Consider the following 13,134-nt stretch of genomic DNA (forward strand, 5'->3'; position numbering starts at 1 on the left):
TGTCTCTCTCTCTGTGTGTCTCTGTCTCTCTCACTCTGTCTCTCTTTCTCTCTCTCTGTCTCTCTGTCTTTCTGTCTGTCTTTGTGTGTCTCTCTGTCTCTCTGACTGTCTCTGTCTCTCTCTCTGTCTGTCTGTCTGTCTCTCTCTCTCTCTGTGTCTCTGTCTCTCTGTCTCTGCCTACAGATCAGGATGTACTCTCAGCTACCTCTCCCTGTCTCTCTCTGTCTCTGTCTCTCTCTGTCTCTGTCTCTCTCTGTCTGTCTCTCTCTGTCTCTCTCCCTGTCTATCTCTCTTTCTCTCTGTCTTTCTGTCTGTCTCTCTGTGTCTCTGTCTCTGTCTCTCTGTGTCTCTGTCTGTGTTTCTCTGTCTCTGCCTACAGATCAGGATGTACTCTCAGCTACCTCTCCCTGTCTCTCTCTTCTGCAGCTGGTGTGGATGTTCTCTGTCTCTGTGTCTCTGTCTCTGTCTCTCTCCCTGTCTCTCTCACTCTGTCTCTCTCTCTGTCTCTGTCTCTCTCTGTCTCTCCCTGTCTCTCTCACTCTGTCTCTGTCTCTCTGTCTGCCAGCAGATCAAGATGTGCTCTCAGCTCCCTCTCCAGCATCACAGCTACGTGCTGCCGTGCTCCCCACCATGATGATAACGCACTAAAACCCTGCAACTATAAGCAAGCCCCAATTAAATGCTTTCCTTTATAGAGTTCCCTTGGTGAGAATAGTGACTAACACAGCCCCCTTTGCCTTTCTATGTTATGTCCACCTCTAGCCTGGCTCTGCTTCCTGATCCTCCAAGATGTGAGAACAATGTCTGAGGAACATTTCCACTGCCACGAGCACAGACAGAGTCCTTGTACTGCTCTGCCTTCCCCACTATGATAGGCTGAAGTCCCTTAAAATCATGAGCCAAAATGGATACTGCTTCTGCCAGGCGTCCCGTCAGAGCCACAGTATATAACAGAACACCGTCCCGGGGTGGGTTTCCACTGCTGTAATGAAGCATCGTCAACCCGGGGAGAAAAAGGGCTCAGTCACTCACAGTTCCTCATCACAGCTTAGCATCAAAAGCAGCGAGGGCAGGAACTCAAGCAGGACAGGAGCCTGGAGGCAGGAGCTGATGCAGAGGCCATGGAGGGTGCTGCTCACTGGCTTGAGCCCCGTGACTTGCTCAGCCAGTTTTCTTATACAACCCAGGACCACAGCCCAGGCCCGCCCACAATAGGCTGGGCCCTCCCACATCAGTCACCAAATGCCTTACAGGCTTGAGTACAGCCCAATCTAGTGGATATATTTTGTCCATTGAGGCTCCTCCCTTCTCTCTGATAACTATACTTTGCTTTAAGTTGGCATAAAGCTATCCAGCACAACTGTGTCCAGGAACAATTTTCTTAGAACAAATACAAGGGGCCCAAAGGCCAGAAGAATAGCAGAACAATTTAACACTGGGAAGTGGCTGTGCCTGACAAACAAAAGAACCACAGGTTCCTCTGAACCCACACAGAGAAATCTGTTATTCACTTCACAGTAAGTTTTGATCTAAACAGGACAATATACTAGAAGGGGACTTCATTTGCACAAGGTCTTCCCTGGCCAAGCTCTTTCCCATCGAGGCCGTGGAACAGGGAGCCACAGAGAAGTCTACAGGGACAGGCAGAGTGTGGCTAACTGAAGCCGTGATCATAGCAACGGAAACTTTGGTTTGGACACCAGCAATGCCAGGAACCATCTGGACAAGGCAAGAATTAAGAAGAGAAAACAGTGAGCTGAGGTTTTATGACTGGACAAAGAGAAAGGCGGGGCCTGGGGAGATAATTCAGTCAGCAAGGTGCCCTCCACGCAAGAATAAAGGACCTGGATTTAGATCCTAAAACATAAACGACCAGCCAGAAGTTGCATGTGTAACCGTAGCACCAGAAGCAGGGAGGCAACAAGCCCCTAACCAGGTGATGTACGCCAAGCTCAGGGAGAGACAGCGTCTCACAAAATCAGGCAAAGGGCAGTTGAAATCAACCTTTGGCTTCTATATGCACCCACATAAACAAATGCACATACATATACCATACACAAGTACACACACGCACACACGCATGCACTCGAAACGGAACCACTTCCTGGAGTGAGCAGAGCAAACATCAGTTTTACATTCACACATTAAATCTGAAGGCTGGAACCATACTTGACTGGTGTGAAAGTCAGCTCAGTCGGTGTGTGCTTCGGGTCCTGCAGCCCCCAGGTTAGACCCCTGGTCTTAGGCAGATGAAGTGAACGCTCTACCATTGGGCTATATCTCCCGCTAACTTGGGGTTGGTTGGTTTGTTTGTGTTTGGGCTGTGGCATATAGCATTCCGACCTTACTCTGTTCCCTGGTGTCCTAACCACTCTGGCTTATGTCTGACCCACCCAATCCATCGCCCCATGAGATGCCTGAGAAAGTCAACTGAGCATACGAAAGAACTTTATTTTGGCTCACAGTTCTGGAGTGCTTTTCCCAGGGTCTCAGACTCCATTGTTTCTCTAAGCGTAACGGTGCAGAACCTCAGAGTGGAAATCTGCGTGAAATCTGCGGCTGCTGGTCACCTCTTTGCGGCCAGGAAGCAGAGAGGGAGAGAGCCGGAGAGAGCCAGAGAGAGCCAGAGACGCGCTCTCCCCTCCCAGGCTGTGCCCAGACACCTACTTCCTCCAACTGGACCCAGCACTCTAAAGTTTGCAGTGCCTTCCAATCACCCCAGCCAGCTGTGAACTCAGTAATGGGCTGGCGATGAGGAGCCCATCAGATCCCAGTGCAGCTTCACTAGGAGCCACGCTCTGAGCCTTTGCAGTCACTTCAGATCAAACCCTAACAACTCCCGCCTCTTCCCTCTGGTGACATTAATAAATGTCACAGACCAACCCGCCTCCTATCACAGACCTCAGCCCAGAATCCGCCAGCCATGGTGTTCCACATCCTGGCAGGAGGAGCGCTGTGTAAGCCTGGGGCCAACGTGAAGGGAATGGTCCTCGCCTAGGGCCTGACTTTGGGTCTTAGGCAACCTGTTTTCTTCCTATGCAGCCTGCCAGATTCTGTGGTCCTATGGCATTGACTTGCTCCCCGTGCTCTCCCACCTCCTGTCTGTTTCATTACGACAGAATTTATCACACTGCATTACGGTAGGCTGTTGGTGTAGCGGCCTCCCCGCTGGGCTGGTGGTCCCCTCCTCCAGGGCAAGGATCAAGCCTTATTTATCTGCTGTCCTGGAGCCTACCATAGCTGCTCAATAAACACTTGGAGGGCTGTAAGGAGGGCCCACATCTGGCTCGTTCCCATGTTTTGCGGAGGCCCCTAAGGGAGGCGGTGGAATCTGGCTTGAGAACGGGTGGCTATAATTTTTCTCCTGCTCAATGCACCTTGAGTGAGTACGGCCAAGCCAACTTCCAAAGCAGCAACTCCCAGAATTTAGGGTTTGTAAACTGCTATTGCCTTGAGGGTGGGAGCACAGAATCCGCAGCTACTCATTTTGCCAGTTTATGCATATTCTTTGCGATCAGCTGCATTGTCCTTCACCAGCAGAAGGCCAAAGCGAAGGGAAGCCTCTACTCCATCAGCTCAGCTCTGCAGAAACCTAACACGAGGGGAGGGAGTATGGTTACACGCAGGTGCGGGATTGTTAAAGGATGAATTAAAGACAAAAACCAAAAACCAATGACTGTGGGCTTTGTTGTTCTTGTGCCCCACGAATTGGCTGGAGTGCCCTGATTCATGCTGGGGCCCCGGACATGGAATAGGGATCTTAGACCACAGAACTCTTACTGAGCCCAGAATTACTCTATCAGAAATTTGTATTATGGTAAAAATATACACAAAAGTTGTCATATTAGCACTTTTTAAAGCTAGGCCCTCATGTAGCCCAGGCTAGCCTCAGATTTATTATGCAGCCAAGGATGTCCTTGAACTTCCGATCCCCCCGCCACTACCTTGGACATGCCATGATTGCATATGCGAACCACAGCTCCTGGTTTTCGCAGCCCGAGAATCAAACAAGGGCCTCGTCCGTGCCAGGCGGGCACTCAACCAAACAAGCCTCCTGCCCAGCCCCACGTGAACCATGTTAACCGTGGGACCCAGCAGCAGTGAGTATGGCACAGCCGCCACCACCGCCCACCTTCCCAGACCGAAGCTCTTCATTCAGCAAACAATACTCTGTGCCCGCCAGTCTTCCTATCAACCTGACACAGGCTAGCGCCATCGGGGAAGGGGGGGCGCCTCCAGCAGGCCTCAGTGGCACGTTTGCCGGTGACTAATGTGGGAGGCCAGCCCTGTCGTGGACACCTGGGCTGGTGGTCCCGGGTTCTAAGAGAGCAGCGGAGCAAGCCAGCAAGAAGACTCCTCCGTGGCCTCTGCATCAGCTCCTGCCCTGACTTCCCTCAAGGATGAACTGTAATGGGGAAGAACAAGCCAAACAAACCCTTTCCTGCCCACATTGCTTTCAGTCATGGTGTTTTCCACAACAGTAACCCTAAAGTAATCTATCCCTGTCCCCGTATCTCCTGGAAGTCGCTATTCTATCTTTTTTTTTTTTTTTTTTTTTTTGTGTCTCTTCTTACTACCCTAGCTACTGTTCATCAGCAGAACAACACACTATTGGTCTTTTTGTGACTCACCTATTTCAGTGAGCATGAAGTTCAAGAATCCCATGTTATTCCTCAGCAGCTCGAAACTGTGGCTTGTGACTCCTTTGGGGCTGAACAACCCTTTCGAAGGGGTTCATATCAGATATCCTGCATAGCAGATATTTAACTATAATTCATACCAATAGCAAAATCACGCTTACGAAGTTGCAACAAAAATATTTGGGGGAAGAGGGTTTCAAGACAGGGTTCCTCTGGGTAGCCTTTGCTGTCCTGGACTAACTTTATAGACCAGACTATCCTTGAACTCACAGCATTCTCCCTCCCAGAGTGCTGGGATTACAAGCGTGCACCTCCATGCAGCATAAACATCATTTTATGGTTGGGGTCACCACAGCATGAAGAGCTGTATTAAAGGGTCACAGCATTAGGAAGGCTGAGAACACTGCTCTCTCTTATAGAAAGCCGGCCTCTGGGCTACCTAGTAACCTATGATGTCATCACGTGTCGCCGCCAGATGTGTGGCCAGCACAGCTCAGCTGTGCACACACAAGCTATGAAAGGACCAACCCACCACTTTGCCTCTCTTTTCCTCTCCTATCTTCCTCTCTTTCTCTTGCTTCTCCCCTTCTCCTGCTCTCTCCTCTCTGGGGTGGTGTCCCCTCCCCCCACCATGTCTCGCTCTCCCCCTTTCTCTTTCCTTCTCTCTCTCCATCTCCATCCAATAAACCTCTTTCATATAAGATCTGTTGTGTGCCTGGCATTTCTATATAAATACTAACACTGTCGGGTGTAGCATCTTTCTCTGAAAGGCTGGGTAAGCCTCCATTGCTTGCATGTACCACTTTCTGTTTGTCCATCCGTCCATCACAACACACGAGAGCTGACTTCATCTTCGGCTATTGCAATCGATTAAAATTTGCTTCCGAAAGCAGTCAGCTCAAGTGTGTGGCCTTAGCAAATTCTGAGCCACCTTGGAGGTGCCTCACAAGCAAACACTGTTTGGAGAAGGGGCGCTGCTTCTGCGTCCCTACAGCACGTGCTCCGCACGTGGCAGTGTTGCCACACTCACACCTAAACGCGCTGGCACCGGTGGGGGAGTGAAGACGCCGCAAGGCGGTGCTCCAAGAACAGCACAGGCAGCACAGCGGCCTGCTCCAGACATGGTGCCGTGCGAGCTGCTGAGGTGGCCTGCTCCCTCCCCTCCAGGTCGCCGCTCAGGACCCAGCGATGCTGACGCTGACTTCAGAGAAGAGCCGAGCCCTTCACAGCTAACCGACACCCTGCTCAGATCGAAAAGGCCTATTTAAACAAGTCCCACCTTTAACATGAGGTTGGATCTTTCAAGTCATCTTCTACGTGACGCTCACTCACACGCACGAGAGCGCTCCAGGCTAGCCCCCTGAGGTGAAGCGTATAAAGCAAATACAGGCCGGGGCGTTAAATCTGTGTTCAAATAATTCAGGTGGTTCAGGCTTTCCCGACTCGATTCCATTCCTACTGGTAATTTAAACAGTCTGGTTTTGTGAGCATAGACGTGTATATCCAACTTTACATGTGTATGCGGAATGATGATGATGATGATGATGATGATGATGATGATGAGATGTGGAATGCACTAAGACAATCGTGGCTCTTTAGGAGGGCTCTGCGCAGGGAGCCTGCCAGTCCCTGAGAGACTGAAACGGAGGAAGGGCCTGGAACATCAAGTTTGTGTGTTTGTTTGTGTGTTTGTGTGTTTGTTTGTTTAAAAAGGGTCGGGTTTGGAGCCTCAGAGTGGCGCGGTCCTTTCTGGCTGCGCCCTCTAGTGCGGCTGTCGGGAATGGCGTCTCCTCCTTTTCCCGCGGGCGCGCTCCCCCCTGGTCCGAAGCCACACTGCAGCCCAGCAGCCTGGCCAGGCCCTCCCCAGGCAAAGCCGAGAGCCGGCCCTGCTTTTTGGGCACCCCTGGACTCGACCTGGGGGACGCCTGACGTCTGCCTGGACAGGGAGTCCTGACATTTCCCCGGGGACTGACGGGGCTGAGATCCTGCCCGGGCTTCCCACTCTCTGGTCGTCCTCGCCGGCGAAGCGAGGCTCCCACTGCAGGGCCCTGATCTCTTCCCTTGTTGGGACTGCTTTGCTTCCGGGCCCAAACGAGGATCCAGGAAACGTGCCTGCAGGAGCCCTCCTGCGCTCCGGAGTCCACGCAAAGGCGGAGTGAGGCCTGCGGGCCCTGCAGGCGGGGAGGTGAGTTCGGGGCTCACTGGCTAGCAGCCAGCCTCTTCAGTACATCCCAGACCAGTGAAACAACCTGTCTGGAAGAGGACGAGGTGGGGGGACCCCAAGGATGCCCTCTGGCCCCCACACGCATGCGCAGCAACATAATAGGAGCCACGAAAAAAAAATGTGGGTCTGCACCAAGTTACAAACCCACACATGTGACAGGCACGGGGACCTTCTGAGACCCTCTCAGTTTCCCCTCTGCCACTCTGGCCACAGTGGGAGTGCCTTGGGGGAGAAACCAGGACCATAATACCTAAATCCCAGAAACTCAAAAAGCACCTACGTGTCCGGAACTGTCCTTCTACCCAGAAAGACATACTTCAAGGGAAAGGGGGAGGGAAAGAGAAACGTAACTGTGGCTCCGGGTGTCCACTAGCAGGGACCGGTGTCACAGAACATCTCCTCTTCACTCCAACACTGACAGGCAGGCCAGCCTGCGTGGGGGAGGGCGTGTACTCCCAGGAGAGGCTGGAAGGGTTCGAGGCGGAAACCCAGCTGGTCTCCAGCCCCGCGCAGAGCGTGACCACCGAACCGCGAAGCTGAGAGAGCAGGCGTCCAGGAGGACCGCGGGGAAGCCTTCACGCCTGCGCCAGCTCTGCTGTTTAAATAGTGCCCCTGAGTCACCACTCCCTGGGTGCCAGGATTTAGCAGCCCGGTGCGATCCTATCGCAAGTTTCCTGGCCCTCCTCACTTTACCTCCGAAACCTGTTTTGGTGACTGATGCAGCCTTATCGGCCCCTTCTACCCTTCCGATTGGGGATCGGATCTCCTGGCCAGCATTCCTGCCTTCAGACTGTCTGGCTGGAGGCATTTCCCTTCGCTGCTTAACAAACTTGTTTTCTGCAGCCTGGAGGGGGACGGGGGGGGGGGGGGCTAGTTTTGTTGGTTTGTTTCCAGCACAGGCTAAGATCACTGCTTTCTGGGAAGTTTCCAGATGTTTCGGGGCATCAAGCTTTTCGTTTCCCAAGGTGAGTGTCCCAGAGTTAATGTCTGAATTATAAAAACCAACTCTGCCCCCCTAGAGAGAAGCTTGTCGTCCCCCCCCCCCCCCGCCTTGAGCTTGTTGGGTAATCAGGAGAGGCCGCAGAGGACTGCCAAAGACACCGTGCCATTTTCCTCAACTTCCACCCATCCAGAGCAACACCCGACGCTCCAGCTGGCTTTTCCTGACAGACTCAGGCAGTCCCTCACTCCTACCTGTAACTCTACAAAAGAGCCGGTTTCCCATTGTAATGTCCCCCTAGTTTATTCTTTCCCTGTTGTTCAAGTAGAGTTTAATGTACGTGAGCATAAAACCTGGCCCCGACCCCACACCAGCTTTGTTTTAACATCTTCCTCCAAGAAGCCAGCAAACAGGACCAGAGAGGGCATTCGAAGCTAACCTTTGCTTTGGCTGCCTTTCAGAAAGCTGTTTAAAACAAAATAAGCCCTTGAACTGGGAAGGGGCATCAAACATAATAGTCTTAGAACGTGGCCACTTGCTTTGCCCAACTCGTCCCGCTGCCCTGGGACCTTGTGAGCAAGCACACTCGTGTGCAGGCCAGGGGTCTCGTGCCCGATGCTGCCCTCACTCACAGGCCAGAGGCAGGCCGACGAAGTGGCCTCGGTGATGGAGAAGCTAATTTCACATAATGTGGCCACACCGAAAGGTTATGCTGACTATGCTCTAAAGGCTTAACAAGTGAGTCTAGGCAGTTGCCTCTTGAACCTCAGAACCCAACTTCTGGGAACCATGGTTTTGTTTGTTTGTTTATTTGTCTGTTTCTTGCGTTGGTGGGATAGGGTCTCGCCGGTCTCAAATCTGTGACCCTCCTGTGTCAGCCTCTCAACTGCTGAACCAGCACACTTGGCTACTTCTCTGGCTTCGTCAATGGATGTCCTGAGTCATCCACGCTATCTCTCTGCTCCACATCGCAGGAATCATATTTAGAAGAGGGCATAGATCGGACAGCTGAAACATGTCTTTTCCTCTAGGCAAACCTAACCTTTCACCATACCCAGCGTTACCTACAAGGTTCCAGCCCACTCTCCTCGAAGCAATCAAAACTCTCTTCTCTTCTACAGTCTCTGAAAACAGACTTGTAAGCAAGACCAGATCCAGGTCCGTGGACCTCAGTGAACAGGTCTGCAGATACATAATGTCTAATATGAAGAGACTGTGAACCTCCCCTTTGCCTAGTGGTTCGCTCCTCTTATAAGGAAAAAAATCTTGTGAGGAAGAGAGGTGTGTGTGTGTGTGTGTGTGTGTGTGTGTGTGTGTGTGTGTGTGTGTAAGATACGCAAGGCTGCCTTCTCGCAGAACTCATTTACCAAGTGTGTGGCCTGCTGTTGTGGGAGCTGGGAGGCACAGACTACCCGTATGTGAAGATGATGAACCCTTCTCATTCCCCAGGGCCTGAGCTCCACAGAACCAGCGAGGGACTCAGCCCTCCTTCCACCGTGTTCATACAGCACCAACACATGACTTCCCCAGCCTGGGACAGAGGAACTGCAGTTGGCTCTGTGGGGAAACAGCTCCTGGGGAATCACCACAAAGGCCCCTCCCCCAGGTTTGCTTTGTGCCGTGTGCCAGGCACTCCTCGCGCCTCTCTACCCTTCTGGACCCTGAGTCTAAGCACCCCTCCACAGGGAGGAGCAGCTGCGAACCTTCCCAACTTTAAGGAATAGAAAAGCTGCCCTTCCGGTGCCATAGGAGCTATTTCAGTGAGAAAGACCCGCCTTTGACTTTCCTATCAAAGAAATGAACTTCAAACTGTGTAACACAGACAGCAGTTGCAGTGTGCTCCTGAGACTTTGGGCAGCGCAGGGCTCCTGTAAGCCCCTTTACCTGGACGGTCTTACAGAAGAGAAGCCACTTACTCCATGGTAGACAGTGAATCTAAAAACAACAACAAATCCCATCCCTTGACCACGCTCCTCTGTCCCAGTTTCAAAACACGAGCACCCTTGGGTGGATGCTCTCAAACTCCACTATGATTCCTTTCCCTGCTGGTCCTCTTCGAATTAGAAATTCTATCTGTTATGTTTAATCACATGGATAAAAACGCTGGTACACAAAACTAAGCCCTAAATCCAAAACTGGAAGTTTATCAAATAGCTGAAAAATAAATAAAAATGTTGTTTTTAAAGAAGACTTATAAAACTGGTCTCCTCCTCCCCCAACTTAGGAAGTTCAGGGCCCAACGCTTCCCTATAAATAGTTGTCAATAAACACAACTGCTGCAAATGTATTCAGTAAATGTTAAGGTCAAAGGCCTTCACTGTTTATTGCCTTGTAAACTCAAAGACAAGTGAATTTATTGCTTGAATGAGTTTCAGGGTATTGGCCTTCATAAAAGTTCTGAATCCCAGGTACAAACCCTCCATCCGCTCGCACCAAAGCTACTCCGCACAGAGCGGAGCGACCGCCCACCGTCAGATTTATAATTTAGACACGTCTCGGGAAGGGTATTGTTTGCCATGTTGCAGAGATCCCCATGGATTAGGACTGTGTGAGCCTGCCATTATTACAAGAACTTGCTTCAACTAAACTATAAATTGCAGCTGCTTCTTAGGCCATACAACACCGTAGCCTACTCATGACAGCACTCTAAAACCAAATAAAAAAAGCCAAGAATGCAAGAGCTCCTTCGCATCTTGTCCTCGCATGGGGGAATGGCGGTAATCTTTTCAAAATGAAACCTGACAAATTGGAAAAGGACAACTTTCCCGGCAGATCACATAGGAGTGCACAGACTGACTCAAACACCTACCTTTATATTATTCAAAACCTAATTTTTTTTTTAATATTCTGAAATGTCACTTGACAGTTTTATGTAACAGCATCCCGGTTTCACCAACAACCGTTCAATGCAGTGGCTTTAGAAATCTCTGTAGACAATGTGTGAGGAAAATTCAAACTTAAAAATTACCATATAATCTTTCGCACTTTTCACTGGTCTGTGTCTGTGTTAATCTTTTCCTAGCAGGTAGAAAATTTACAGTTGAATCTATTTCTGTGAATAAAGCCCAATCTGGCTTATTAAAACATAAAGAAATTGTATAACATATAAAGAAGTGCTCAACTTTAATCATCTTGAACATGAACAAAAGCAACAAAAAAAAAAAAAACAAAATTTCCAATAGCAATGTCAGGAATGCGCCATCCACCGGGAACCTCAGGCCGGCAGACATGTGTCACACGTCTTTAATCCCAGCATTTAGGAGGCAGAGGTCGGTAAACTCTGTAAGTGTGGCCAGCCTGGTCTACACAGTGGGTTCCAGGACAGCCAGGGCTACCCAAGGAATCCTGTCCCAAAACACCAAAATAAATAAGTAAACAAATCCTCAAACCTTTGATACATCCTCAAATTATGGATAAAAATAAAATACCTAGACTTCTGATGCTCTCTCTGCTCTGCTGGTTCTGCCTCCACGGGTAGCTGAAATCACACTTCCTCCAACCCCAGGTCAAAGTGACAGGAAATGTTCCAACCATCACAATGTAGAGTGTGTTAAACATCAGGCGTAATCGCCCTGCTCCTGAGCTAGAAGGTGCACTAGGCCCCTGGAGAGCAGAATTCTCAGCTCTGCTTTTCCTGGGTGAAATCCTGGACGACAGCCTTTAAGCCTCTTATGCTTAATAAAAGTTCTTCTTCCTAGCAGTGACAAGACCACCCTCTAGTTTGTTTTTTTTTTCAAAGCACACTCTAATTCATGAATTTCTTCTCTACCTAAGATAATAATAATATTTATCTAAGACAATAATAATTGGAAAATACTAATTTCACTAGCGTCTATCAGTTTAATCCAATGAAAATATATTAGATAATACATGAACCATGTTATACAAGAAATACAGAAAACAAAATATTCTTTTCCTTTGCTTTGTTGGTCGCTCAGGAGTTTTGTGAAAAGGTTTCACAAAGTAGCCCAGGCTACCCTTAAACTCACGGTTCTCTTGCTTCAGCCTCCCAAGTGCTAGAACCTACCACGCCAGGCTTATGAAATGATATCTCTAAGAAGTGTTTATTAGGGGGGCTGGAGCGATGGCTCAGAGGTGAAGAGCACTGTCTGCTCTTCCAGAGGTCCTGAGTTCAATTCCCAGCAACCACATGGTGGCTCCCAACCATCTATAATGAGATCTGGTGCCCTCTTCTGGAGTGCAGGTGTACATGCAGGCAGAGGTATGTATCCCACATAGTTGAGATGGTTAAAGAAAGAGGCAAGCTTCCAGGGATTTGGGGGAACAACAGTGGGGTGCCCAGAAGAGTGGGAACTCACATAAGCGAAAGAACTGCAGGAAGGAAGGCAGCGTAGGAAGCGGTCATTCTGCCTGGGCATATTTTTCCTTTTAATCGCTAATACCTCTCCTCATCCATAAAACAGCCCAGAATGAACAGGCTGCAAATTTTTCAAGGAACAAAAAAACAAACAACAGAACAAATCCTTTGTGTTTTGCTAGGCCAAGACACAAATTAAGCCCAGAGTGCGGATAAACCTGGATGAGCAAAGATGCTTATCTTTTGGAAGACTGTGCCTCCTGAAAGGCGACGTGGAAACCCCTGCTCTCGTTACTCTTTAGAAAGATCAGTGGCAGTGGGGCGGGTCTTACATTAAATCTGTGCACAATTCACAGCAGCGCTCTCCATAAGGAGAGGACAAAACAGCAACCATCCAACTATGACTAAATAAATGGCACTGAAGAATACAACTCGCCAACAAAGGTCCCTGTGCTTCGGGAGGTTGGCCAGGGGGTCATGCTGGGGTTCTTAAAGAGGTCTTATCCTAAAGGCTACACATTATATGACTTCACTTACATATCCCAGTGAAATGCCTAAGCTTTCGCAGTGGGAGACAGACAGCAATCGCTGGGGCAGGAGAGCGGAGGCTGCAGCTGCGAGGGAGGGCGAGAGGAAACAATGAGCCTACACACAGGGACCTGGAAGGGTCTGCCCACACCTCACACAGACAAGCAAAACGGAAGAATCTGAACAAGATGGCCGCGTTTTATCACTGTAAGGCTCTCATGATTTCATCATATAGTTTTACAGAATGCTCCCACTGTGGAACTGGGCAAAGAGCGCGTGACAGCTCTATCTCATTTCTTATGGCTGCTTACAAATCTAAAACTATCAGTGAAAGCTTTAATCAAAATAACCTAAAGTTAATATGAAGTTATATGTGTGAGGCACTTCGCTAGCATGGGTGATATCAACATAAAAGGGAGTGCAACAGGCGCTATTAACGGTTCAAAACACGCCGAGATGACCGCGTAAGGAGACAGAGCTACAC

At 49.7% G+C, this 13,134-nt stretch overlaps 1 long non-coding RNA gene across 7 annotated transcripts; it reads left to right on the plus strand.

The window, feature by feature from the left end:
* The first annotated feature begins 6,308 nt into the window (after positions 1-6,308).
* On the plus strand, positions 6,309-10,976 carry LOC132656402 (uncharacterized). Of its 7 annotated transcripts, none has more exons than XR_009594136.1 (4): positions 6,309-6,825; positions 7,286-7,829; positions 8,836-8,984; positions 9,254-10,976. It is a non-coding gene; the product is annotated as an uncharacterized LOC132656402 (long non-coding RNA). The 7 variants fall into 7 exon arrangements; XR_009594135.1 differs by having other exon boundaries at positions 6,311-6,825; positions 8,644-8,984; XR_009594139.1 differs by having other exon boundaries at positions 6,311-6,825; positions 8,836-8,962.
* The last annotated feature ends 2,158 nt before the right edge of the window (positions 10,977-13,134 follow it).

The sequence above is a fragment of the Meriones unguiculatus genome, chromosome 9, assembly GCF_030254825.1.
Source record: "Meriones unguiculatus strain TT.TT164.6M chromosome 9, Bangor_MerUng_6.1, whole genome shotgun sequence".
NCBI lineage: Eukaryota > Metazoa > Chordata > Mammalia > Rodentia > Muridae > Meriones > Meriones unguiculatus.